This window comes from Drosophila yakuba, chromosome X, assembly GCF_016746365.2.
Source record: "Drosophila yakuba strain Tai18E2 chromosome X, Prin_Dyak_Tai18E2_2.1, whole genome shotgun sequence".
NCBI lineage: Eukaryota > Metazoa > Arthropoda > Insecta > Diptera > Drosophilidae > Drosophila > Drosophila yakuba.
In genome coordinates this window covers 5,319,047-5,343,654 of record NC_052526.2, presented here as the reverse complement: position 1 = coordinate 5,343,654, position 24,608 = coordinate 5,319,047, and the positions used below count along the sequence as shown (strand labels likewise).

At 38.7% G+C, this 24,608-nt stretch overlaps 1 protein-coding gene and 1 long non-coding RNA gene across 9 annotated transcripts in view; one reads left to right on the top strand and one right to left on the bottom strand.

The window, feature by feature from the left end:
* The window catches only part of LOC6524324 (cAMP-specific 3',5'-cyclic phosphodiesterase), a 98,663-nt gene that overhangs the window by 7,227 nt on the left and 66,828 nt on the right, over positions 1-24,608 (top strand). For 2 of the 8 annotated variants that reach the window (XM_039374806.2, XM_039374803.2), the window contains exon 1: positions 3,787-6,329. The exons of 4 other annotated variants lie outside the window; for them this stretch is intronic. The gene's annotated coding sequence lies outside the window, so the exon portion shown is untranslated. Of the gene's footprint in view, positions 1-3,781; positions 6,330-24,608 lie in introns of those variants that run through there. 2 more of the 8 variants (XM_039374804.2, XM_039374808.2) reach the window with 2 other exon arrangements.
* Positions 10,457-14,827, bottom strand: LOC120321617. Its single transcript, XR_005561334.2, has 2 exons — positions 14,570-14,827; positions 10,457-13,256 (listed from the first exon to the last, which is right to left on the bottom strand). It is a non-coding gene; the product is annotated as an uncharacterized LOC120321617 (long non-coding RNA).

The window sequence follows — 24,608 nt, the reverse complement described above, 5'->3', positions numbered from 1 at the left end:
AGGCCTCGAGTCTGGCCATCTTAAAATAACTCGCAATTAATCAATACACAAGCAAGACTTGAGTGTTGGTCATTTTTCGGCAATTGAACATTGTATGCTATTAAAAGGGTAAATTTGGGTAAAGGGTAAATTACCAAATAATTTAAAAAATTAAATTTAAAAAGTTTCTGTGCTGTTGCCCGTCATTACTTTAAGGGCATTAAAAACTGTAAAAAGCGTTAATTTTTATGTATAAAACATATTGTATTTCAAATAAGTTAAGCTCATAAATATACAAATAACGTATACAATCCTGCCCGCAAGACGGAACATCACGTATACGCCATGTTGAAATGTACAAAAAAAGCTTTAGTATAAAAGCAACGCCACGAACTTTTTAAAAGCTTGATAAAAGTTGCATTAGAATACTCACCATTATGAAAGCAAAACTTTGACTCAAAATAAGCTTTCACCATGATGCTTGTAGCAAGTAATTCAACCCATAATAAGCTGTTTTTTCAAATAGCCAACTATATCCTGTGATCCCCTGACGATTCCCGAGAATCGAAAGGAAGTTGCCCTTGACATTTGCCGTATACTTAAGCTCAGCGCAATCCCTGCACTTGACATCTCTGGCTGCAATAAGACATATCTAAAGAGCTCGAGGTTCCTTTCTTAGCCGTCGACCACGAAGCCTGTCAGGAAAATAGAATCTTGCCTGGAAATGGTACACAGTTGTGTGCGAATAAATAGGAGTAATAGAACTTTGGGAATACCACAAATAAATCTATAATTTTCGTGTCATCTTTAAGCTAAATCTAACAAAATACTTGCTTGTGAGATGCTAAAAAATAGTTTTGTATTTCCTACAATTTCAGTCAATATGCACCACATCTGCACCACAATATCCACCACATTCTGTTTGTTAAATATAAAGAACTTTTGATTCAAGAGTATGTTTTCAAAACATTAAATTTGATCCAAGTCTAATACTTTAGGCACTGCTGTTCCCGTACCCACAGGGCCCACTCGGTCTCGACCAAAGGTTACTCACGGGTGGTTGCTCAAGTGTGGGATATTTTACTCCGTTTGTGCCCACTTTTTGAGTGGACAGTGAGCTCTGCGGTTGTCAGCTGCCAGGTAACTTGGCTAGTACAGGATATTGTGGTCGGTAGCACCACCTACCAACAATTATTTTACGAAATCAAGTTCAAGTCTAACTTAACAGTTGCCTTGCACTTTCAGTAAACGGAGAAAGTGTACTTGCATCAACAGCCGGAAATTGTTGCTGCTCATGTTTTATGTTAATCTGAAGAACAATTATACTTAAATCTTTTTGAAGTTGAAGCGTAGGGGTACGCCGTAAGCGTGCACTCTAAATATATAAGACAAGTTTACTTACAAAACCAATTTTGCGTTGCACTGATGAAAATAAAAATTTTGCAAATAAAATATGGGCGTTTTCAAGATTTGCAAAGTCATGACTTCTATGCAAATTTCTGTGAGTATGCGAATATATCATTCATGACTCAATTATCTACCATTTCAATTTGTTTATCATAACTTTACATACGTGATGAAGTCTGAAGGTGGAGAAAATATATTTTTCGTGTTCCATATGAATTTCTTAAGAAATTCTTGAATGTACGTTACCTCGCCAACTGAATTAATAGCAATTATTTTCTTTCTTTTATTTCAGGTGAGTTTTTCATGTTTTGACAGCATTTTAATATCTAAAATGCGCTGTATAAATCGTAAGTAAGCGAAATTACAAATAGTTGTCACATCTGCGTAAACAATTTATTGCAGTTTTATGAGCTAGCCCATGTTTTATTTATATACTTTAAGAAACAACTTGACGTGGTTATGGTTATTATATAGGTTAGCTATTAACTATTTAACAATCAATGTTGTTGTTGTGTCCTTTATCAAGCACAAAGTACTAAGTGAAAATTTGTCATTTACCGTACAAAAAAAGGAAAACGAGGACATTTGCTGTGTTCATCAGGGACTCGCTGACTCTGCTTTAAATTTTCCTAGCACCTTTGCATTTCTCCCGATTCCCACGTGAACATCGCTGAACTGTCAGTCCGTCAATAATTGAGAGCAGGCAGGGATAATGCCGGCAAATAGGCGTGGATGGGGTTAAAGGTCCTTTCTCGACATGTTCAATCAATTTAACTGGCATTTTCTATCGCCCTCCTCCGCGTCTACTTATGAGTATGCAGTAGTGCATATAACCCATAAAAGAAAGCAATTATATCAAAAATGGTTCATTTTGCTGCGCCTGCAAAAACTAAATAATGCATGGGACGGTGAAACATTCCTTTTCCTTTGTTTAAAACATAACTAAGCCAATCAACAGAAGTGCAATTGCAATCAATGAAGATGAAGCGAATCAGACAAGTTATGCATATAAAACAGATCCATGCAAGGTTTCACTGAGCAGATACAACGAAATTTTTGGCATATTGGATTTTCAGGTTTTTGTTATTTTTTTATGACAACAAAGAATTTTTTTTTTGAATGCTGGTAAATAGTTTTCTCAAATATTGGTGTTGCTCGATGTACATATATACAAGTGCAATTTATCCAATTTTAAAACTAATAGTCTTTCAAAACGAACTAGAATTATGGATTTCACACATTTAAAGAGCGTTGTGTCTATGCTTATGTTAAATATCACAATAAGCTTGCATAATCGCTCAAGCTAGCTTAAGTTCATTACGAAACAGCCCAACTGGCCAAGTTAATTGCCATTTAACAAAACGAAACACTTGCACAAACTCAATTGAAATGGAAATAAAAGAAATGTAAGGAACAAAGAGCCAACAAAGAAGGCAAACAATTTCGAGTGGTGAAACAAACTGCATAACTTTAACTCCATAATGGAAGGTGGAAAATTGAAGGCGGAAGTGGGCCAGAGGCTGTGACAAACACACTTTCAATTTTTCCCTGGCTTGCAAACTGTATTATTTGATTTTAGATTCCCTGTTGCGGCTGCTAAATGTTTGCTAAGTTCGTTAATCATACGCCGCGTTGCCCATCTTCACAAAGCGAAGCAAAACCAATGTTCGGTCCATTGTTGTCTGTCGATGCCCGGGGGGGAATCCTTTCCACGGCCAGGAATTAGGAGGCACTTCTCCATCATAACACGAATCCCATTACCATTTGCAGTTCCAACTGCAGTTTCGGCCGCATTTCTGGTCTCTGTTCCCCCATTTTTCCGAGTTTTCCGTGTGATTTGAAAGCCCAGCTGGCGAACATGTTAGCCTAGTTCATTGCCAACCAACCAGCCGACAACATGTTGGCTCGGTCCCGGGCTATTTAATCGGGCACAGTGCGCCAGGGCACAGGTAAATTAAAGAAAAAATTGGAAAAAAATTGTGTACTGTTAGCGAAACCAGTAAAAATGTACTTTTAAAATATGAAAACAAAAAACCGGTAATTATCTAAATGGGAATCTACATATATGGTTATTTACATGTAGTTTCTTAAAAGAATTAAAAGATTTTTACACTATGTGATTTAGTTTGGAGTTCTCAAAATATAATCGTTAGGTCCCACTACTGTGTAAGACTATCGCCTCGCTTTGCTTTGGTTTATTTGTTTGATTGCCCTCACTCACACATTGCCTGCAATGGCCAATTTTTGGCCACCGGATCGGTAATATTTCCCGCTCTTGTCCGCAACAAGTTTGAATCGAACCACCACCACGTTTGGTGGTGCGGTGGTTCGTGGCGCAGCCGATTGCCCGTCAGAAGCGGCTTATCGCGTCGCCAGTTGCCAGTTGCGAATCAGACGTCTGAGCAGCAACAACAGCACAGCGGCAAGAGCAAAACATCGCAACATCGTAGCAGCAGTGGCAGCAGCAGCAGCAACAGCAACATCACTGTGGCAACCGCAACAGCGCAGCAGCAACATCAGCAGCACGTGTGCCCTGTGCCCCAAAGTGCGTTTCCATTTGCAAAGAGCAAAGTTTTTCTTTTTTTTTACAAGTGTTACTTTTTGTTAGTGTGTGCACCCAAAGTGCTCGAGAAAACGTAAGAATCGTAAGAATAAATACAAAATAATTGCGAAAATAATGCCGTACCACACGAAAAATAGTAAAAGCAAATCAAAGTGCACAACTGTTAAGTGAAGTGAAGTGATCGCCGTAGAAACACTTGAGACTTGAGACTCGGACTATAACTAAACCAGACTGCTTGCTGCAGGGCCCCATAAAACCTAAAAAGGTATCTCCGGAAAACAAATAATAAAAGTACGGGGGCGTCGAGTTTGTCAAATCCAGATCAAGAATAGCCAAATGACAAATTCCATAAATGGCCATCCTATGGAAATAAGAAATAAAATTAATCGCTTTTCGAGATAGTTATCATCGGTTTTCGTATAAGCGATTCGCTGATTATTCGGCTCCAAGTATTTGTTGTTAAAATCTAAAAGAAGTGTTCGGTGATTAACAATACTTGAAGGGCTAGGGGAAAATCTCTAAATGCGGCATTCCCCGAGGAAGATTTGAAGATCAAAGGGTGAGGTAGATGGGGAAGGAATAGGAAATGCAGTGGAAGAAAAGTAAATCGCGAGAGATTTCACAACACAGAAATACAAATCTGTGATGTACTTCTTAAACATTTCTATACATATCAGATATTTACCTTGTGAATCATAATTCGCTTACGATAAAGACATTTCTATACACAAAACTGTATAGCTTTAGGACCACTAAAGGAAAGTTCTTTGATCCCTTAAGTTCGATCAAAAGTTTCGATGACTCAAAAACAAATCACAATTGCTAAAAAGCAAACAAAAGACAAGAAACTAGTCAAAGTTTTGATATCACTTGCTATCGTGCGCAAACAGCAACAACAATTAGCGTAATAAACGTATAAACTGTATAAAAAATGTGTCGAATACCCGGATACCACAGAGGGTAAATCTGAAGGGGGAAAACACATATTTTAACTGAGAAGTCCACTTCTGGCAGCTTCTGTGTGTCGTTTCTCTTTAATTTGTTTTAGTTGTTTTATTCTTTGTCTTTTTCTCTTTATTATTATATTTCACTTACTTTGCCCTCACTTAGTCAGCCGAACGAAAGGCGAAATGCGGCCGTCTGTCTAAGAATTTTTGGCAGCAATCAAAATTATTAGACGTCGTCCACATAGAAAGCCCCCGATGGCAACAACTGTGCCACACAATGGGCTATGAAAATTAACACATTTTGACGAACTTATGTGCGGCTGGCAAAACAATTTAAAAATATGTCTTTTCTTTTCCTTCCCCGAGATCAAGAAAACTAAATGGGACACACCTGCAATTGAACGAATTTTAGGAATTAGGAGCTTTCTCTAACATATTATCTTCTCTAAGCTAAAAGGCCCAACTAAATAAATATTAAAGTGGTCTATAGGAAACAGAGAGATGCTGTCAAATTCCCCAAAAAATCACCCCAGAGAATTATGAAAAAGAAAGTTTTTTGCTAATCCAGTATAAAAGCCAAGATGCCCCAAGCAAAAAGGAAAAACCCAAAAAAAAAAAAAAATAATAAAATAAATGAAAACAGACAGGGAGCCAGAGGAATTCGTCAAAATTGAAATGCTTGTGGGTTTGCTGTCTAAGTGCTCGTCTCGCATAATTAACGCATTCCCTGGTGCAATAAATGCTGTATGGCAATGAGGTATCTGGTATCTCGTATCTTGAAGATATATTCCTGAGGATGTGGATGTGAATGTGGATGAGGATAAGGATGGGGGTCACATAATCACCATGTTAGCTGGGCTTAAAATTCATTTCGCTGGCAACAAAATAGCGGCGAACACAAGACCGAAAACACAGAACTTATTTATAAAACTGAGCAGTCGAGTGGATGAATATGCCGCTCCTTCCGCCCGCTCCCGTACTTTATTTATTTTGTTTGTTATTTTTTTCGTTGCGTTTGGGCCCTGAAACGAACGGAACGATAAAAATAAACCAAAAACCAAACTGCGGACGAGACAAAACTGTATTTCACCAAAAAAAAACAAAAAAAAAGAAAAGCAACCAAAAACACGAAAAGTCGCAAAGGTGTAAAATATATATTGAAAATGTTGAATTTCCCCTTTGTTTGCATTGCGCGTTAATTTCCACAGCAGCAGAGATAAATACATAAAACGCCGAGAAATTCAAGAGAAAAGGCAGAAAAAAGTTAAGGCTAAAAAGCAATTAAAACAAATTGTGCCGTAAGTCAAGTCGGTGGGCTTACAGCCCAGTCCCCCGCAAAAAAAAACAAAGAAAACTGAAAAAAAAAACTCCGAAATACACAAGGAACCACCGCAGGATCCACAGGACACAGTACCACCCACCGATCCCAAAAGGTAATCTGGAATTATTTAGTTAATATTTCATACGAAAAAGAATCTTGCCTCATTGCCGCATACTTTTGGTTCCCCGAAAACCCAGATATACAAGCCCATGTATAAATGTATACATATATTCCCCTTGAAGCGTATATTATTTTGCAGTCGATTGCATTTGATTCAAATTGCGGTTCAAATGTTGCGCAAAAATACAACTGTGTTTAAGTTAATAGTCGTACTCTCCGATTCCTGGGCAAAGAAGAAAAATACACATTAGTATACTGTATTAATAAAAGTCATTTCTTACAATTTTTAATGAATTCTCATATAAATGTTAAATCAGATTTGCCGCCACACCTATTGTGTTTCACACAGTTGTGTAAATGCCGGCGGAACATTGTTTTTGGCACGCTCCGTTGGTTTTTGGCCACAATATTGCCGGAATTGAATGCGTATTTAAATACGGTTTGACTTTTTAGGGTTGCTCGTTTCGAATCACTGCAATTTATTTTATACAAAGCCAAACTCAAAGCCAAAACTTGTTGAGCGTGATTTTATTTATTTATTTTCTCAAGAGTGGACTGGACATAATAAATGCATTTCAACGGATGAGTTGCAGCTGCGAATTTTCACAGAAGCTCGCCAATTAATTCAACATACTAGTCTTTCTCAGTAATTCATAATTAATGGCGGCGATTTTTCAACATTTGTTCGTAATTTCCCTGGTTTACAAGGAGTTGCTGGAAATCAAATGAATTACACCGTTTTTGAAGGGCACAACGAGTGTAGGGTTTGTTTTATAAAGGTCATACTTATACCTACAATTGGTTAAACTTTATTAATGTCTGCATAAAATGTGCATCATAATCTTGATAACAATGAATATTCGTTGTAGGTTAAGGATCAATTGCAAATTAAAACTAATAATACGAAAAAGGATTCAAAACAAATATAGTTTGTTAAGTGTAAATAATAACCAATCAATTAGTCTAAGGCCAGGTGTTTATTTCGCCCCGCTTTAATCAGCCATTATTCATGGTTAGTTTAATTAATATTTATTGCCGAGCTAAAGCAAACGGCTCATAGGCAAACGGCAAAGAGAGCTGTAATTAATATTTGTTAAATTTCCTTAAGGATGCTGAATCCTTAAAATTCCTTTGTCCTACACTATTTAATTAGGCATTTATGCTGCCATATCTGCTGCCAGTTCATCAATATTAACGCTCATCTGCCTGTGGGCCACACGCCAGACGCCAGACTTCGTTTTAATTGGCCGAATATATACTGTTCATTCGAACGGATCCACTCGTCTGAATGTGCCACTCTACGAGTGGCTCTTGAGGCACACCATACCGCTGCCACGCCCCTTCGCAATGGTAACCGCATCGCCGCCCCCCCGAAGGCCTATCTGAGAAATGCATCTGCTGCAATGTCTGGTATCTGGTATTCGAGGAAAGATTGAATCTTGCAGCACACTTGCAGCCTTCCCAAAAACCTGACATTCCTGAAAGGGTTTCCGCATCTCAGGGGCTTCCATTTGAATTGGGCTTAGGGCTTTTTATCAAAAGTCAGTTTTTGTTTTATTAATCAAGAATAAACCACAATAAAAATGAAAAATATAGAATAAGGAAGCGAAGACTTTCAGCGCCGAATGTGTTTCGCATCGCTTTTTCGAAATTATTCACTTGCTGATTGGCGTAGCTTATTTTTAATTCTGCCATTGCCTCGCCGCGGCAATTTTATTCAAAATTAATCACGAAACAGAAATGAGAAATGTTTCATAATGGATCGGTGGATAGGTGGTTGGATGGATGGGGGTGGTCGCTGGCCAGTCGATAAGATAAGCCCAAATGCGATAGAGACCCGACGACTTAAGGCTTGAAGTAGGTATTCCGGGGACAAGAGCTTTACAAGCCCCAAAAAAAAGAAGAGAATTATACAATTCAAACTGTAGATAGATAACGCAAAGGTTTATTCGAGCGTGTGACATAACCGGGTGTCCACTGTAGTTCGACCAAAAACTGATTGACGTGTGACTGTTCCCTGGCGACGTTGCGACTGCGAAAACCATTGGAATTTACCTACCTTATTCATATGAAAGAACCCATAAAAATCTTGACGAATAGATTGATAAGATTTGATTCTTTAGCTTTAGATATTGATTACTTGTTACTATTTCTGCTTTCACTGAAAGGGTTGCTTTCTTACCGCCTAAACCAGAGAAAAAATAGTTATTAATGTAATTGGAAAATTAAGGATATTTTGTGTACAAAAATCCATGTCTGCGACAAAAAAACAACAGGATAATTGCACAGAAAGGAAAATAAATGATATAACCCAAGGGGCTACCACATGTGTCTCCAATTTACATTTAAATGGAACAAAGTGGAAATGTTCGATCCGAACTTCTTTATGCGTCTTGGCTTTTATGAATCACATTTGCAAGGCAAATATACCAGCAAGCTATTCATTTATTTGCAGTTGGATGAAAATGCTTTCCAAATAAATTACTCACGGAATGCCAGAATCGGCGAACTCAGGGTTTTTAAAAAGCCCAATGAGTGCTCGGGTACTACTGTTAGCTGATTGTCAAAGCTGTTCAGTTTCTACATATTTTCCTATAGAATATCTACTGATACTACTCCAATTGATTGAAATGTAATTGACAGGTCCCCCCTAAGTAGCACCCCCCACTTTCACTTCTTTTCCCCCCAGTTAAGCCCCCATTCGCCATCTCCTAACCCATTTTACATCGAAACACCCACAGATATCCACGATACAAGTCGCAGCTGTTAATGCAAGGCTAGTCATGTGCTTCGATTTATCGACAGCATTTCTATTTGTACTTTTGCCACAAAATATTTACACAATTGACAGCTGCTTCTGTTCAGTGCCCATTTCCCCCGCCCCCCACCCTCCACTTGCCCACTTTCCCTCCCCTTCTCACTTTCCCCCCTGATTTCATCCCTTGGATATGTGCTGGTGAGGCAGCTTCATGTGCTTCTCTTGGCAAATGAATTATCTAAGCTTATTGTCACATAATCTCTGTCAACATGACGGGGGGAACTTGAAATACCCTCCGCGGAATGCTAAGCTTTTATTCCTTGGTTTATGGACCGGGGAAACCTGGTTTTGGGTGACATTTTAATAGGGTTTTCAGCAGAAAATTCCCAATTTAAGTTGATGAACGTGTGAACTCCAGCAATGCAAATTAAATACATACAGATTTTTTTTGGTACACTGCTTGCATAAAAATCCCTTTAAAATTGAATAGAAAAACAGGAAGGACAAAAATTTGTATATACTTGAGGAAAATGAAAAAGAATTGTTTTGTAATGTTGTTTGGATCTAAGAATGTATTGTGTATATGGTGCGTATACGTTATGTTTCAAAACACTCACAGGCTGTTCAACTATAAATACTTACGATAAACTAAAAGGACTTTTTCGTTTGGAAAAGAGTATTCTTGTTTCTTAATTAAATAATTTTTCAATTTCTCTGCCCTCTCAGTGTGTGTGCAATTGTGCGTATCCGTAATATTTCAATTTACACTTATTTCAGCGCTCGCCCCAGCGTTTTTTCCCAATTTCCCCCCGACTTTCCGTTGCTTTTATTTGTGTGCGATTATTAAGCACGCCAGGGGAATTTCATTACAGCTCTGCATTTTTTTTAAGTTGTACTTTCCACACAGAGAAGTTCGCAAAGACCGTTGCCTAACTTCAAATCAGTTGAAAAGTTTTGTAATTAAATAGCAATACAAAAGCGTTGATAAGAGCCACTTGGAGACAAGTTCAATCAATCATTGACATTCATATTCAATGTACAATTGCCGTTTTTTTTCTGTTTTCCGTTGGCCAAAACAACGGACTGTGTACCATACCTCGATGAGCAAATTTGCATCGCATGTCAAGAACAAATCGAAATTGACAAATTGTCGAACGCCACTTCCGTTTTGGCTCTGGCTAATGGTGTAAATTCTGGCCGAAATTTCTGTCAACTGGTCAGAGGCACTGAAAAATTTTGCGATTAGCATGATGGATGCCATTTAGGCTGGCAAAAGTCAAGTCCTTTATTAAAGAGTTTTAAAGATTTCATAAATCTTGGTGCGAAATAATCACTTGCCAGAGCTATTCACAATAAAAAAGTTGTGAATTACCTTTATATTTTCAATTACTTTTCTAGATTTTTCACTTCTTCATTTACACATTCTAGTACTAACATAAACATCTATAAACAATTAAGGCTTTCATCTTTTGCGTATAACCAAACATAAACAGTCATTAATAAAAAAAAATTGTGTCGAATAATCAGCACTTTATTTTAAACAATTCTGAGCCTTTTTTATTGGCCACTTAGTTTGTGTATTTCACGTTTAAAAAGTGGTTATTAAAATAAATATGGCTTACAATGGAATCCACATTTTATAAAATTCAGAAAGTCTTAAAAATGTGCATAAAGAGATTTTGAGAGGCTATTTTATCTGCCACGAAAGTGGCCATCCATCAAATGTTTATCGAGTGTTTTCCGTTTTGATTGCTAGCTGATATTGCGCATACGACCTGTTATCTGCTCGAATTAACGAAATAATTGAGTTCGATTGTTTGATTTTCCAGCTGCTATTCAATGGCGATTTTTACACCCAGCCAGAACACAGAATCTTCACCATCGATTTCTCAACGTGAAAATTGTTTGAGTTTCTTTATTTTTCTTTATTTTTCTGCCAGCCATGTCCCCCCTCTACCCCCTCACAATCCCCCCGCGCTTACTGGAAAATCGCCCCTCAGCGATTCGCTTTCCACTTGAGCCATCGATTTTCAATTTTCCAGCTGCTGGGCCTCAGTATTCCCTCGTTCCCATTTGGCTAGCCTTCCTCGCCTTTTTTTTTTGGGGTCGCTTAAAACAAATAGAAGAAATAAAAGTGGGGTATGCAGGTCATGTCACTGGTCTCTGTCTCGATTTTAATGATTAACAACCGAAAATGAAGCCAAAATAAAAATTTCTTCCATCATAAAAGTGTGCAAATTCATTTTCCTCGAGTACACAAAGGCTGCAAGTTGTTTGAGAACCAGTTTTAATAAATAACTAAATTAGAAACATTAATATTACGAAAGGTAGCGCTATACTTTATTTAAAATACGTTTATTTCGTTTAATTGTTTCCTTTTGATCACCAATTTAAAATCAATGTTGAAGGCGGTTACGTGAGGAAAGACAATGCGACACACGCAGGTTCATCAAATTTACATTAGGATTCGTCGCCCAGATTCGCATTTTGGATTTTTGTGGCTTTTGGGGCAGTGGTGCCCGCTGGTCGATTCCAAATTAAAAGGTCTTTGATTGGGCACGGTTTCTGGGCTGTTGGATTGGGGCAGCCGCGCCTAATCATATCGTTTGGGGAGAAAACCCGTCCAGAAACATGTGCAGTTGTCAGTCGATATTAATAATCGAACCTGGGAGCATGAAAACGGACCACAGCTGTCGCATGGAGCACACATTGGACCAATTGTGGCCTGATTTTGTGGCCAAAATAATTTGCGTTTATGCAACGCAATTTGCAACGCATCAAGATTCCAATTTAGCCTTAGAGTCTTAGACTTCCCCTTTTGCATGTGGCAGTTGACCTAAGCACACAAAGTCCTAATTGAATTCGAAACGAGCCTAGTTATGCCCGTTTAAAACCTCAATAATTACGATGTTGATGTGTCAATAACTCAGATGTCAATCGACGGGCATTCCAATAGAATTCAATTAATGTTTCATGTCAAGGAGTTCACTAATCGAAAGATCCCGGCCTTCAATTTTTCATTTAAAAATGTATTGGTTTGCTTTTAAAATTATTGTATTGTAATAACTTACTTTCATGTTGGGGCAAAAGGTGTGTGCAGAAAATCTTTAAAAGTATCTTAATGCCGTCCCCTGTTTTGCATAAACTTGGGACCCTTACATTCGCAAATGGCTGAAGGAAAGCGCTGTTTTTCCCTCTGTTTTGCCCACTCTGAATTCATTTTGTTTTCTGGATGAAATTTGTCAACCCTTTCCATTTAGCCGGCTGGATTTTGATTTGGCTTTCACTCAGCCTATATATATATATCAGCCTATATATATATATTTTTTCTACCTGTTGGGTATAAATTTTGAATGAGTTTTTGATTAGCTTTCGACATCCGTAAGCCAGAGACTGTAATAGAATGCAAAAGTTTTTGCTTACCACAGACTGTGTGCCAACTTTGCTTTTGGTCAGCTGCGCTGGTGGATATATGCGAAAAGATACACATGTATCATGCATATTGCAGAGTTGGACAAAGTTGTGATAATAATTAATTAGGTTGGAGTTGGTCTGTGAAAACTTTATTCTGCGGAAAAACCAACCACAGCAACAAGAGTAGGGTAAATACAATTTTATAGCGCTTAAAAGAGATTCAACGAATAGCCAACAGAAATGATGTTTTGTTAACACAACCGAGTTTACAGTGGCAAACTGCAAAATAATACGCATTTATTTAGGCAGATAGGGAACAGAAATGAATATTTCATATAAATAACTAACAGGGCAGTACAGTTGACTTTATTCTGCAAAATATTTAGTAATTTAGATTGTGTACAGTAAATATTTGAACAAATATTAAAAGAGCTGTAAACTAAACATGTGAAATGTGTCAGCAATAACACAATTTCAGGGATCTTACTCTTGGCATTATGGCGACAAAATCAGAATGAAATCCAAAGCCAAACTGGAAATGAATTATAGAAGAGATAATGCCGCACTACAGCTAATCCAGTAAGAGTTATCGCCCTCGCATTTTTGGCCTATATGCGATAGCCAGTTGATGTGCATGTTTTATTATTATTTCCCGCGTCGTTTCAGTTTTTTCTTCGGCTGCTCTCCAAATAAGCTGATAAGCAGATAAGAGCTGTACAAAAAATAAAACCAAAAACGAAACAGCAACTGCAAAAGAAGCAACGAGTACAAATAACTTGTTAACATGACTTTGATTGTGATTTATAGGACACAGACCATAAACTTATCGCAGCTAGACTGTGAAAAAAAAAGAAGAGCTAAATAAAGTAATTGTAAACTAATCGGAAACGTGTCAGCATTGACAATTGCCTATGCATATTTTTTGGGAGATATCTAAACAGTTGTTGCTTTCATTTCAAAGGTTATTGATTACAGATATAGTAACGTCAAATATAATAATTATTGACAATGTGTTTATACACACCATCGCCTGTTCTCCAACACCTTGAGCTGATTGCATTCTTTTCTTTATCTACGAATCGAGAACCAATTGGAAGCTTTAAAGGATCGGGTATTTCAGTTATTAAGTTTATTCGAGCAAAATAAAACGTTTCCCTTTTGGAAAACAATTTAATTGCACAGCACCAAAGATCGGGCCGAAATCCTTATTTATCCTTTCAATCAATCGATGAGGCGCATCCTTTCAGCTGTCTCCGCATTCTGCCACGCCCACGCAGGAGATGGCAAGTGGTGGACGTAAGTCTCGACTTTGTGATGCAAATAATAGCTAAGTTTTAGCCGCAAACAAGCATTCCGAGTACTGAAAATGCAACAAAGTCGAGTGCAACTTTCCTGCCCTAATTGAATTAAGCGAAAGTTTTGAATTATCGGGAGGGGGGAGAGGGTTGCAGTGTGAAAAGTGCCAATGGAAAATAGAAAATGAAAAAGTTGCCACTGAGTTGCCGGTGACAACAACATTACACACCGTCCATGTAATTAAGTCAGCCACTGACCAGATTCAACCAACTGTGCAACCTTTTGGTGGCACCCATAAGTAAATGCTCTATGAAATATAAACAAATTAAAACGTAAATTGCAATGCTATTTTGGGTACTTATGCGAAGAATCCTCGCAAAACATAGAAAAACGATTTTCGGCCAATATTTAAACATAATTATCAAAAATTAAAAAAAAAGTGAAAAAATTAGAATTTTTTTTGAAAACACAGTTTGATAGGAAAATTAATTACGAGCTCAACAAGGTATGACATTCCATATTTGGACCACTATTTCGAATGCTGTGATCAAATTACTGATAATAATAGTCGCAAAAAACAGAAAAACAATTTTCTCAAAATTTCAATATATATACATATGTATGAATAACTTTATTTTAATTTTAATCATTTAATATGTAGTTTTATTAATTTTTGTTTTGAGAATAAATACGTAGCCTGCATCAAAGCACACGAGAACATTAACATATAATTTAATAAACTACCTTTTAAGTTTGGAACATACCTGGTTAGGTCCATGATGCACTGCATCCAGAGTGACGACGAGTGGGTATCCACATGGCCTCTGGAACCACTATCACACACACCGACACACAAACTACTACTTTTACTATCACATCATAACTTCCGGTCAACTGATTTATGAGCTGTCAGAGCGGCTATCCTATGAGGATTGAGTCAGAACCGATTGGGAATTATAAGTACTGGTGAACGAAATTTTTTTTACATTACATTAATTATGTAAATTAAGTAAATTACAATGTATACAAAATAACTTTTGATATGTTTAATGTTTTGCGTTGAATGTTACCTATGTTTCAATGTTGCAAATTCTTTGTTGAACATTCAATGTGGCAAATTCAATGTTGCAAATCCAATGGTGCAAATTCAATGTTGCAAATTCAATGTTGCAAATTCAATGTTGCAAATTCAATATTTCATGTTCAATGTTACTTGTCACATATGTACATATGTATATATATTACTATTTGATAAATACTGCTGTTGTTTGTTGCAGTGTTGAATGTAGCAAGTCGCAAATTTTTTGTAAAATGTTGACTTTCCTTTGTTGAATATTTGTTGTTCATAGATAATTATTGAATGTAGCTATTGAATAATCGTGGGGGTGGACAACAAGCACGCAAATAAATTCGATTGCAGTTCTTTTTTTCGTACACCCGTACGGGGTTACACACATTGTTGCGATTACGAGTAAAGCACTCGGCAGATAAGAGCGCCTGAGAGCCAAGTGATAAGCATCGGAGGGCGACATCTCTGAGAACATTAATCAGATTTGTACATTCACTTAGCTTCGCCACAATATGTACATTTATTTATATATTCAGCACATCTTTAAAATCAATGTGATCTAGACAAAACCAAGTACTTAATATACGATGTTTTTTTTTTCTTGTTGAATGTATGCCTTTCACATGGCTACGTGCTAGGACGAAAGCCAATTATGAGCAGTAGCTTGGGTCTCGAGCAATTTTCCAGCGTTCATTTGCAGACAGCTGGTGGTGCTGTGGGTGTTGCTGTGGGTGGTACTGTAGGTGGAGCCTCAACCACACGTCCACAATTCCACTCAGCTGTAGTAGCTTCGCTTAGCCCGGCTTTTGGCCCTGTTTACGTGTCAATCGAAAGCAGCGGTCTGGGTTAACGGTGGTCGCAAGAGCCCCATTGTTTCGCTGGCCTTTTGCATGTTACGTTATGATTACTTTGCCACCAACCAACGTGCCACCCACCGCAACCTGCCACGCCTCCCTTTGGCAACTATAATTTCGAGGCGAGAAGAGTTTAAATGGGGAACTCTAATCAAATTCGATAATCGACTTTCACTGGTTCTTTTGAGTGAACTCGATTTCATTTCATTTTCGAGAACGGCGTAATCAGCGGGTCCTTGAATTCCGACGTTATTTCCCTTTTTAGGGGGTAGCATTAAAGGCTCCGTTCGGCTTCTATTAAATTGTTGCACAATTCGGTGGAAAATAAAGATGTTCATTTAAGCACATTTTTACATTTTACAGAGTCAAAAATAGTTTTAAACAGCTTTTAGTTAGCGTTTAAACAACGAGCGCGGCTACACTTCATATTTTCCATTAAGCAACAACTCAAATACGTTGCGCAAATGCTGTGGATTCTTCCCCTATGATAAATGAACTGCATTTGCAACTTCTTGAAAACAAAACTTTCACAAGCCGCAAATTACTTTTAGTTTCCCTGATTCTAATGGCAAAGAGCGAAGGGCTGTTAAAAAATGCATTTGCTGTATTCTTTTTTCTCTTAACGAAAGCCGAAATAAAAGTTTCCAGCAAGTGTAATTGCATTGGATTCACCTCATCGATCATTACTGGAAAGTGCAGAAAAGGTGGAAATGGAGAAAATGAATGCGTGTCAATTTGATTTAATAATGAATGGCACTTGCAGAAGTTGCGCCAAAGAGGTGAAAACTTTCCTCTGCCTAGATTTTCAATTTCGCATTTTCAATGCCGCTCTGCTCATTGGCTCACCACCGCCTCTCGTTTGTTGATTTGTGAAGCTTTTATGCCTTTTCTGTCGACATATTATTGGGCTTTCTCTCAACAAGTATACGCAACGTGGCCCGCAGGTCTTTCATCATTTTTATTCGGTTTCGTGCGGGGCATACCCCGATTCTCGTTTATTTTATTTTTGGCTGCCCGTAGCGTATTCAAAAATTTATCAATTCTTTCGGGGAGCCAAGCTATACATTACCTTTAGAGTGAAAAATCTTGTGGTATTTTTATACCCGTTACTCGTAGAGTAAAAGGGTATACTAGATTCGTTGAAAAGTATGTAACAGGCAGAAGGAAGCGTTTCCGACCATATAAAGTATATATATTCTTGATCAGGATCAATAGCCGAGTCGATTTGGCCATCTCCGTCTGTCCGTCCGTCTGTCCGTCTGTCTGTCCGTCCGTATGAACGTCGAGATCTCAGGAACTACAAAAGCTAGAAAGTTGAGATTAGGCATACAGACTCCAGGGACATAGACGCAGCGCAAGTTTGTCGATTCATGTTGCCACGCCCACTCTAACGCCCACAAACCGCCCAAAGCTGCCACGCCCACACTTTTGAGAAATGTTTTGATATTTTTTTATTTTTGTATTAGTCTTGTAAATGTCTATCTATTCGCCAAAAAACTTTTGGCCACGCCCACAAACCGCCAAAAACTGTCCTTTGCACTTACACTAGCTGAGTAACGGGTATCAGATAGTCGGGGAACTCGACTATAGCGTTCTCTCTTGTTTTTTCTTATAAACAACCATACAAGGCTTACATTGAATGCTGTAATACTCTTTATACGGCTTATGAATTTTTGACACTCCATTTTTTCGTATTCTACACTTTTATGTTAAAGAGAGAAGCTTGTTTTTCTTACATGATTAATGGTGTGTGTTCAGCTCCTGGAAAAGTTGAATTTTTCCTACCCTCTGCGGCGACATAATGAGCACTGTCATTAACTTGTTTTATGTCGCCTAATCAAGTTGCTTTTTGCCTGACCAGTGGGAGAGTAAAGCCATCACCACGGTTTTTGTAGCCTTGGGTTTGCGTTCAGCAAACAAATTAACCGGGCATGAAAGAAAAACTAAGAAAATGCGGTGGAAAATCCGGGGAAAGCTGTGCTGAATGGGCACCGTTTGTGGCTCGAGTATCGGCAATTAAAGGCACACGAAACGCCTAGCCAAATTGTACTTAACTAGCTGGGTTTTTCCAGTGACCAAATGGTAGAAAACTAACCATATATTTCTATTCAATAATGTTACTGCATAGATAGAACCAATACCCTTAAAAAAACTAATAGCAAAATAAATATATATTTTTCACTTCGCAGCAAACTTTGTTTACACACCTGGCCAACCCGAGTGCAAACAAAGCATAAGTGATTAAGATAGTAAAAACCAGGCAGCAATAAGCATATTTATTGTTTCCGGGGCGCACAGTGCGTATGAGCGATGTCCAAACAACTCGTGCACTCTTATTTATTTTCATCGTACCGAAGTGCTCCTCGTTGCTTTGCCCAGCTAAGTCCTTTCCCGGGGTCTCCTTAAGTGTCCACTTCCTAGCTGGGATCACCAAGCTCCTCGACTCTTATGCGATGTCCTTGCTGACTGTTGCCCGGAGTTTCTGAGCTGCCGGGCTACCGCCGAGCTTCTCAGTTTCTGAGCTTCTGCTGGAGCCATTAACGTTGATGCGCTTAATGCCAACGCACACATGGCCACATCCTCGCGCAGATACCAACACAGACTGGCGCACGCGGCAATCCTTTGGCCGTATTATATTTATGTGTGTGCTTATTATCCTTATCACATATTTCGTAAGAAGCTAGTGAGTGTGAGAGTGAGTGTGTTCGCCGCGTATGGCTGGCAAATGTCAAGCTACTCCAATGAAGCTACACTTACAAAAAATGGCAGACACACACACTTAAAGTAGACCAAAATCAGAATAATAATTGCGCTTGTATTGTCGCTAGCTCAGCTGCAATATACGAATACTGTTAGTGTACTCTGGTTTTTGCCTTTCGCTTTCAGTCTTCAAATGATAGCGATTGACAGAAAGTCGACAGTTTGGATGGCTGTCACTGGTTGGTCCCTCGTTCGCTGTCCTCCCCTTGGCTGCTTTTGGTTCCGTTCAATTCCAGTTCCTGTTTTGTCCTCCAGTTGGTTGTAGTTTATGCAAAATATTTGGCCTCCGCCCCACAGTCTCCCACTTTGTTGCCATGTTGACAACTTAATATCGGAGCAACAAACAAACAAAAAAAATATATAGAAAAAATACAGGAAAAAAACAAATAAAAATACTCATTCGACGACCGGAAAATCCTCAACAAAGAAAGGAAAGTGGGCGTGGAAGGAAAATGCCATTGGGTGCACTACTCGTTTGATGAGATTACATATGTCTTCGGATTCAAAAGGCCGTGAAAATGTTTTCATACTGCAACTTTAGTCTGCCAATCACTAGTTTTCCGAGAACCAAATTAAAACGTGGGCTTAAAAAGAGAAAATTTGTGAGGAATTTTTAATTTAATTTGCGACTTGTTCATAGTTGTCATGCAGTGTTCTGGATGTAACTCATTCCAAATGTCTCCTTCAACAAGCTCACTTTTTCACATTTTATTGTTGATAAAGTCCTCGAAAGAGTCGTCCAACCAGTGCAACTAGACCAAGTGCTCTAGGCTCAATTGCTGCCTCTGCATTCTGGCAGCTAATCAAGTTTACACGCTTGTTTCGGGGGTCAGGGGTTAAAAGACGGGCGGTAAATGGAGGGGATTGGCTGGTTTTCCGCGCAAGGGAAAATTGTTGACAGGAATTCTTTTACGGCTGCATGTTACGGTTACAGTTACGGCAAGGTGGGCAGATGAGAACTTTAAAAACAAAAAAAATTTTATTGAATGTAAAAAAAATTGCTTGAACCGAGGGTGATGGCTGGAATTTAAGTGGAAAATCAGAAGAAGAATATTCATGCATGTTACTCAAACTATTTTTTATGAAGAGTCAAGTATGCTGGTAAACACTTTCTTCCGCTTTTTTCGTTTTTCAGGTCCTTTCTTACTTAACTTACTTTACATACTTCATTGTAATTTGAACTCGTGTTGGAAAAAAGTATGAAAATGTAATGTGTTGCCATATTAGCTTTTGAGACATTATTCATAACGACCTATGATTCCGGGCTATACTCGAATAATCTTTTCCCTCTTACTTCACCTTAGGGTACTTTCATCCATCAGAATCTCTTTTATGTTTTTTCTAGCCATCATATTGATTTCGAAAGGAAATTGCTTCAAATAAATTGTGATGGCGGTGTTTATATATAAAATGAACAAGATGCTTCTGCAGTTTTTGTCAACAGGTTGTCTTCTGACAGCCGCCAGCATATTTGGCTTACATAAAACCTTTGTAAGTTGGCATAAAGACGGTGGTAAACACGTCCACTGTAAAAAAAAAACATTTGCTTCTCCATTTTATTTGTTCTTTTTTGCTAACTATTTTCTTTAAACAATAATTTATTTTTTACTCCAACGTTCATATGTCCCAGTTCGAAATTAAAATATTAAATTATGTTATTATTGCAAGTATGTATATGACAAGTTCGACTTAACACCTGTAGATCATATTTTCTGTGAGCCATTAAGCCGGTAGTAAACTCTTCATATTTCCTTATAATATAACCAAAAGCCGGAAAAATTCTTTATGTTTGCCTTCCTTGCGTTTTCCCGAGCACACAATAACTTTTTAATGAACATCGTTAACAATAACGAGCTCAAATCAGTTTTCATATTGTCGAATCGCCCCTGGGTTTTTAACCTGTTTTCCCTGGGTTCCACTTTCCATTTCCATTTTCCACAAGCCACCCTTACCCATCTAATGGGTCCGTTTGCTGACCCTCGAGCGTGTGTGTGTGTGTGAATTTAATTTGCCTCCTAATTTGTATGAATATTTTGTTTTTTGTTTGTGTGTGTTTTTGGGAGTGCCGCACGAGCTCTGCTCCACCCACCCCACTTTGTGCAACCCTTGCCACTTCCCCTAACAATGCTCAAACAGCTTCCGTTTCCGCTTTTTCCTGGTTATTTGTTGTTTACCTCCTGCGGAGGGAAAGTCTGGTGTATAAGTTTTCCCAGCTCGCTGAGCACACGAGCCACAGCAACTACGGAGACATAGAAAGAAATTTAGAGCTCTAACCAAAGTAATTGTTCGTTTTTTATGTTTTATAAATGGGGGAATAAAATAGGAAAAACTTTCGCCAACTTTTTAAGCGTTCCAGTTGTATAGGAATTCAAAATTTTCCTTTTTTTTTTACAAAGAAAAGTGCACTTATTTTGCTCGCCTGACATTGACACGCCGCTAAACTAGTGGTTCCGACGTGGAGGGCTGGTTAAATGTGGCAAAAAACACTTCATAATTTAATTAGTGCTGGCAGCCTCGTTCCCATTTACCAAGTAGCGCTTGCAGTTGAAGGAGCAGGCGGAAAGATGCGAAAGACACGGGGGCAAAGTCAAAGGAAGGTATCTTTTGGGATTCAGGCTTCAGGCCATATTTCTACGATTCCTGCCAGCCGACTGCGATTCGTTTTTTTCCTTTTGCACCACGTACTGTCAAGAAAAAATGAACAATTAATAATTCCAATATAAAAAATCCCGCTCACGTTCAACTGAAGCACGCACAAAACATAAAGAGCAAACAAAGAAAGCCATTCCCCTCAAGGGTTGAAGAGGAGTTCGGGGGAAATAGGGGCGTGACCAAAAAGCAAATGAAAATTCCGCTCACTGACACAGAAACATAAGCAGAAGATGGGAAAAGCAACAGAAGACCGCATAGCGCAGGAATATGAAATGTTGTCAGAGAGAAGAGTCGAGCAACAAAATGAAAGTTTGAGGCGAGGAAAATGGAAAAGCGGATTGAATGAAGCAAAATCTTATAAAAAGTACGAGTTCGAAAAAAAAAACCCAGAAAGGTAAATCATTTCACACACTTCTAATGCGAATAGTGTGGCACAAAATATCACAAAGTAAATAATAGGAAAATGTTAGATTCCAGTTAAAATAGAAGGCGGTCTTAAAAATAACGAAAATATAAACCTCAAGTGTTCCGATTTTACAGACAACTGAAAGTAAACAAACAATCTTTTTGCTGTTTTACGAATGAACAAATAAAAGCTTATTTTTTACACAAGCTGTCCATGTTTCCTTTATAATTGCTCAATTTTCCGCTTGATGGAACTTCTTAGATGTTTTTTGTTTTTGAAGGGCAGCTGTTGAGCTGTCACTGGTCGTCAAAATAAATAAATAAATACACCTACAAATGGGTGGCTACAATCTTTTATGAATACGCTCGTAGATGTAGAAAGTATTTGGGAAATCTGAGCATCTTCAATGAAGAATCTTTAACTGGGACAATTACTTTTAAGCTGAGCTGCCAATGAAACATGAGTGGCCACAAAAAAAAAACAAAAAACGAACAAAGAACAGTATCAGTTCCGCAAGTTGTACTTGAATCATAAGCCAAACGCTTCGAGTGAAACAAAAAGTGAACAAATGCGCCGGCACAGGAAAAACAGCAGCACAGGAGCAAACTTTGCCTCAGCTTTCAGCTTTCACCTTTTCCCCGTGACAGCGTTCTTCCGTCTCGTTCTTTGTCTTCGCTTTTTCTTTCATCTCGCCCGACCGCTTGTCATTCGCCTTTTTTTTTTTGGCCATCAGAGCATGCATCTTGAGCTTGCTGTGTGTGTTTGGAGTGGGAAAATGCTGGCGAATGGGAAAACTCCGTCCATCACCTGCGCATTTTCCAGCAGTATTGTTCCATATTTTCGTCAATTTCATATTTATATTTGCTGTACTCCTTGTTATTCATTGAATTACTATATGTAATTGCCTCCTGCGGGGAGCAGGACCCCCCGGGTATGCCAACGCACAATATTAAATCGCCTTAAAAAAATGTGAGCGAGATGGCAAACAATTTATCGGGTTGGTCATGTGTGAGCTTGAAGTGCCTATAAATATTTTGATAGCAGTAACTGGAAAAATGAGCAAAGCCAACGGCAGACACTCACCTGTCCATTCTCCCAGTCGTCAACCAGCCACCTGATAAGGGCACCACAGGCGGCCCTCGCTAAAAAACATTGCCTATTTATGGGGTGCCATAAATGTTGTCTATGGGAATATTGACAGCTGTCCGGTCATCGGGATGATGGAAAACAAAAAAAACGCTGGGGTTTTAAGTCTCTTGTGAATGTTTGCAAAACCGAAAATTTTGAAATTCCTTTCCGGCTTTTTTGTGGTGTCTACTGTACCTGTCCTAACCGAACAATTTGCCACAATAGCTCAGCCCCTTACTCCTGCTCATTCTTCAAGGCAAATGTTTGACTGCTTCGCTTGCATGTGTGTGCCCAGTGTGTGTGAGAGTGCTGTGTGGAGTGTTTGGAGGCGAGTGTATGTGTGTGTGTCATAGATACCAGATGCCCGCGCCCTTAGCCCTCAGACATGCCTCTTTTTGTGGAAAAGATCAACACATGCCCCCAGCGAACTTGAACCACTCGACTCTTTAAAGCTCTCTTGTTCAGGGTAAATTTCCCCAATCGATTTTGCATTTTGCTCGGCACTTTTCTGTCCCACACCCTCACCGGAGAAAAATCGCCTTTTTTTGGGGTCAGCTTTTGTGAACCCAGTGTTATTCTTTTCCCAATTGTTAACCTCCTTGCCGAAAAATGTTGCATGCCATGTTGTGACCCAACTCTCGTTCACCTACTTTTTTAAGGCAAAACTCGAAAGAACTCAATGGGGCGGGGATGAGTGACTGAATGCCTGAATGGCTGAATCACTGATTGATTAGGGGCGTGGTCGGCGAGGGGCGAAAGTTGCGTGCGAAGAAGTTGTTTTGGTTATTCCCCACAATTCCCTAAAATGTTTATATTATGGAAATTAATGGCGACCATCATGCAAGTGGCAAGTGGGTTAAAGATCGATTGGCAGACAGCAAATGGTTTAAAATAAATTTAAATTATTGCACACTTAAACCAGCATTCAATGGCACTAATTCTAAGCTACATCAATAAAATGATCATTTCGAGTGCCTGAATATTAATTAAAATAACGCCCTATACTTAATGTTTGCTGCAAAGCTCAGCATTTCCCTGATAAATAATCCTTGAACAAACACAAAAGACCACGAGGCAAATAAAGGGTAACTCGCATCGCTGTTGGGTAAATTCAAATGTGTATAAGCTGGAAAAAGAGCAATAAATAGTGGTCGAAAGGGCAGTTTTTCATGCTGACCAAAAACCAAAACTTAACCGCATCCGAGTGGCTTTAATATATTCATTGTCACTCACTAAATGGAAAAAGCACGCTGCCCCTTTTATTTACGGCATTCCGATATTGCAAATTGAACTTTGAACTTTCGCTTTTCACTAACAGCCGTAGCCGAAAGTATTCTGTACTGAGAACACTCAAACCTCGAACTCTCCGCGACCCCGTAATTTCGAAATTCCTAACCTATTTACTGCCATCAAGTGATGCTGACCTTAAAGCAACCCCAAGTCAGAATATATACCAATATACCCATACCCATTGTAATCATCAAATTGGTTTTGTGGCTTTGTGGTTCGGCGGCTCAGAGGGTCGCAAACTTCAGCTCATTGTCTTCGACCTTCCAATTTAGCGATTTTAAAGCGACGGCACGCACAAATAAATTAAGCAAATTTATGGCCGGCCGACCGACCTGCGAACTCACCCAGTCGAAAAACGCACCTAGCGAAAACCGAAAACCGAATACCTCTCGTTAACCCACCACCGCATCTTGGTCCTGTCATTTTGTGTGCTCGAAAAAGCCTTGGGCCTTGTTTGTTGTGCTTACACTAGGATGCTGTGGAAATATTACCCTGAAAGCATGATGCGTATTCTTAGAACACTGAGTAACCCCTTTGGCCAGAAGTTATGAAATTAGATGGGAAATTTTAAGAGGTATGCTCGATTCATAGCATAGAAACCTCGACGAGCTTTACGCAAAACTTTTGTTAATTTCTTGTGCTGC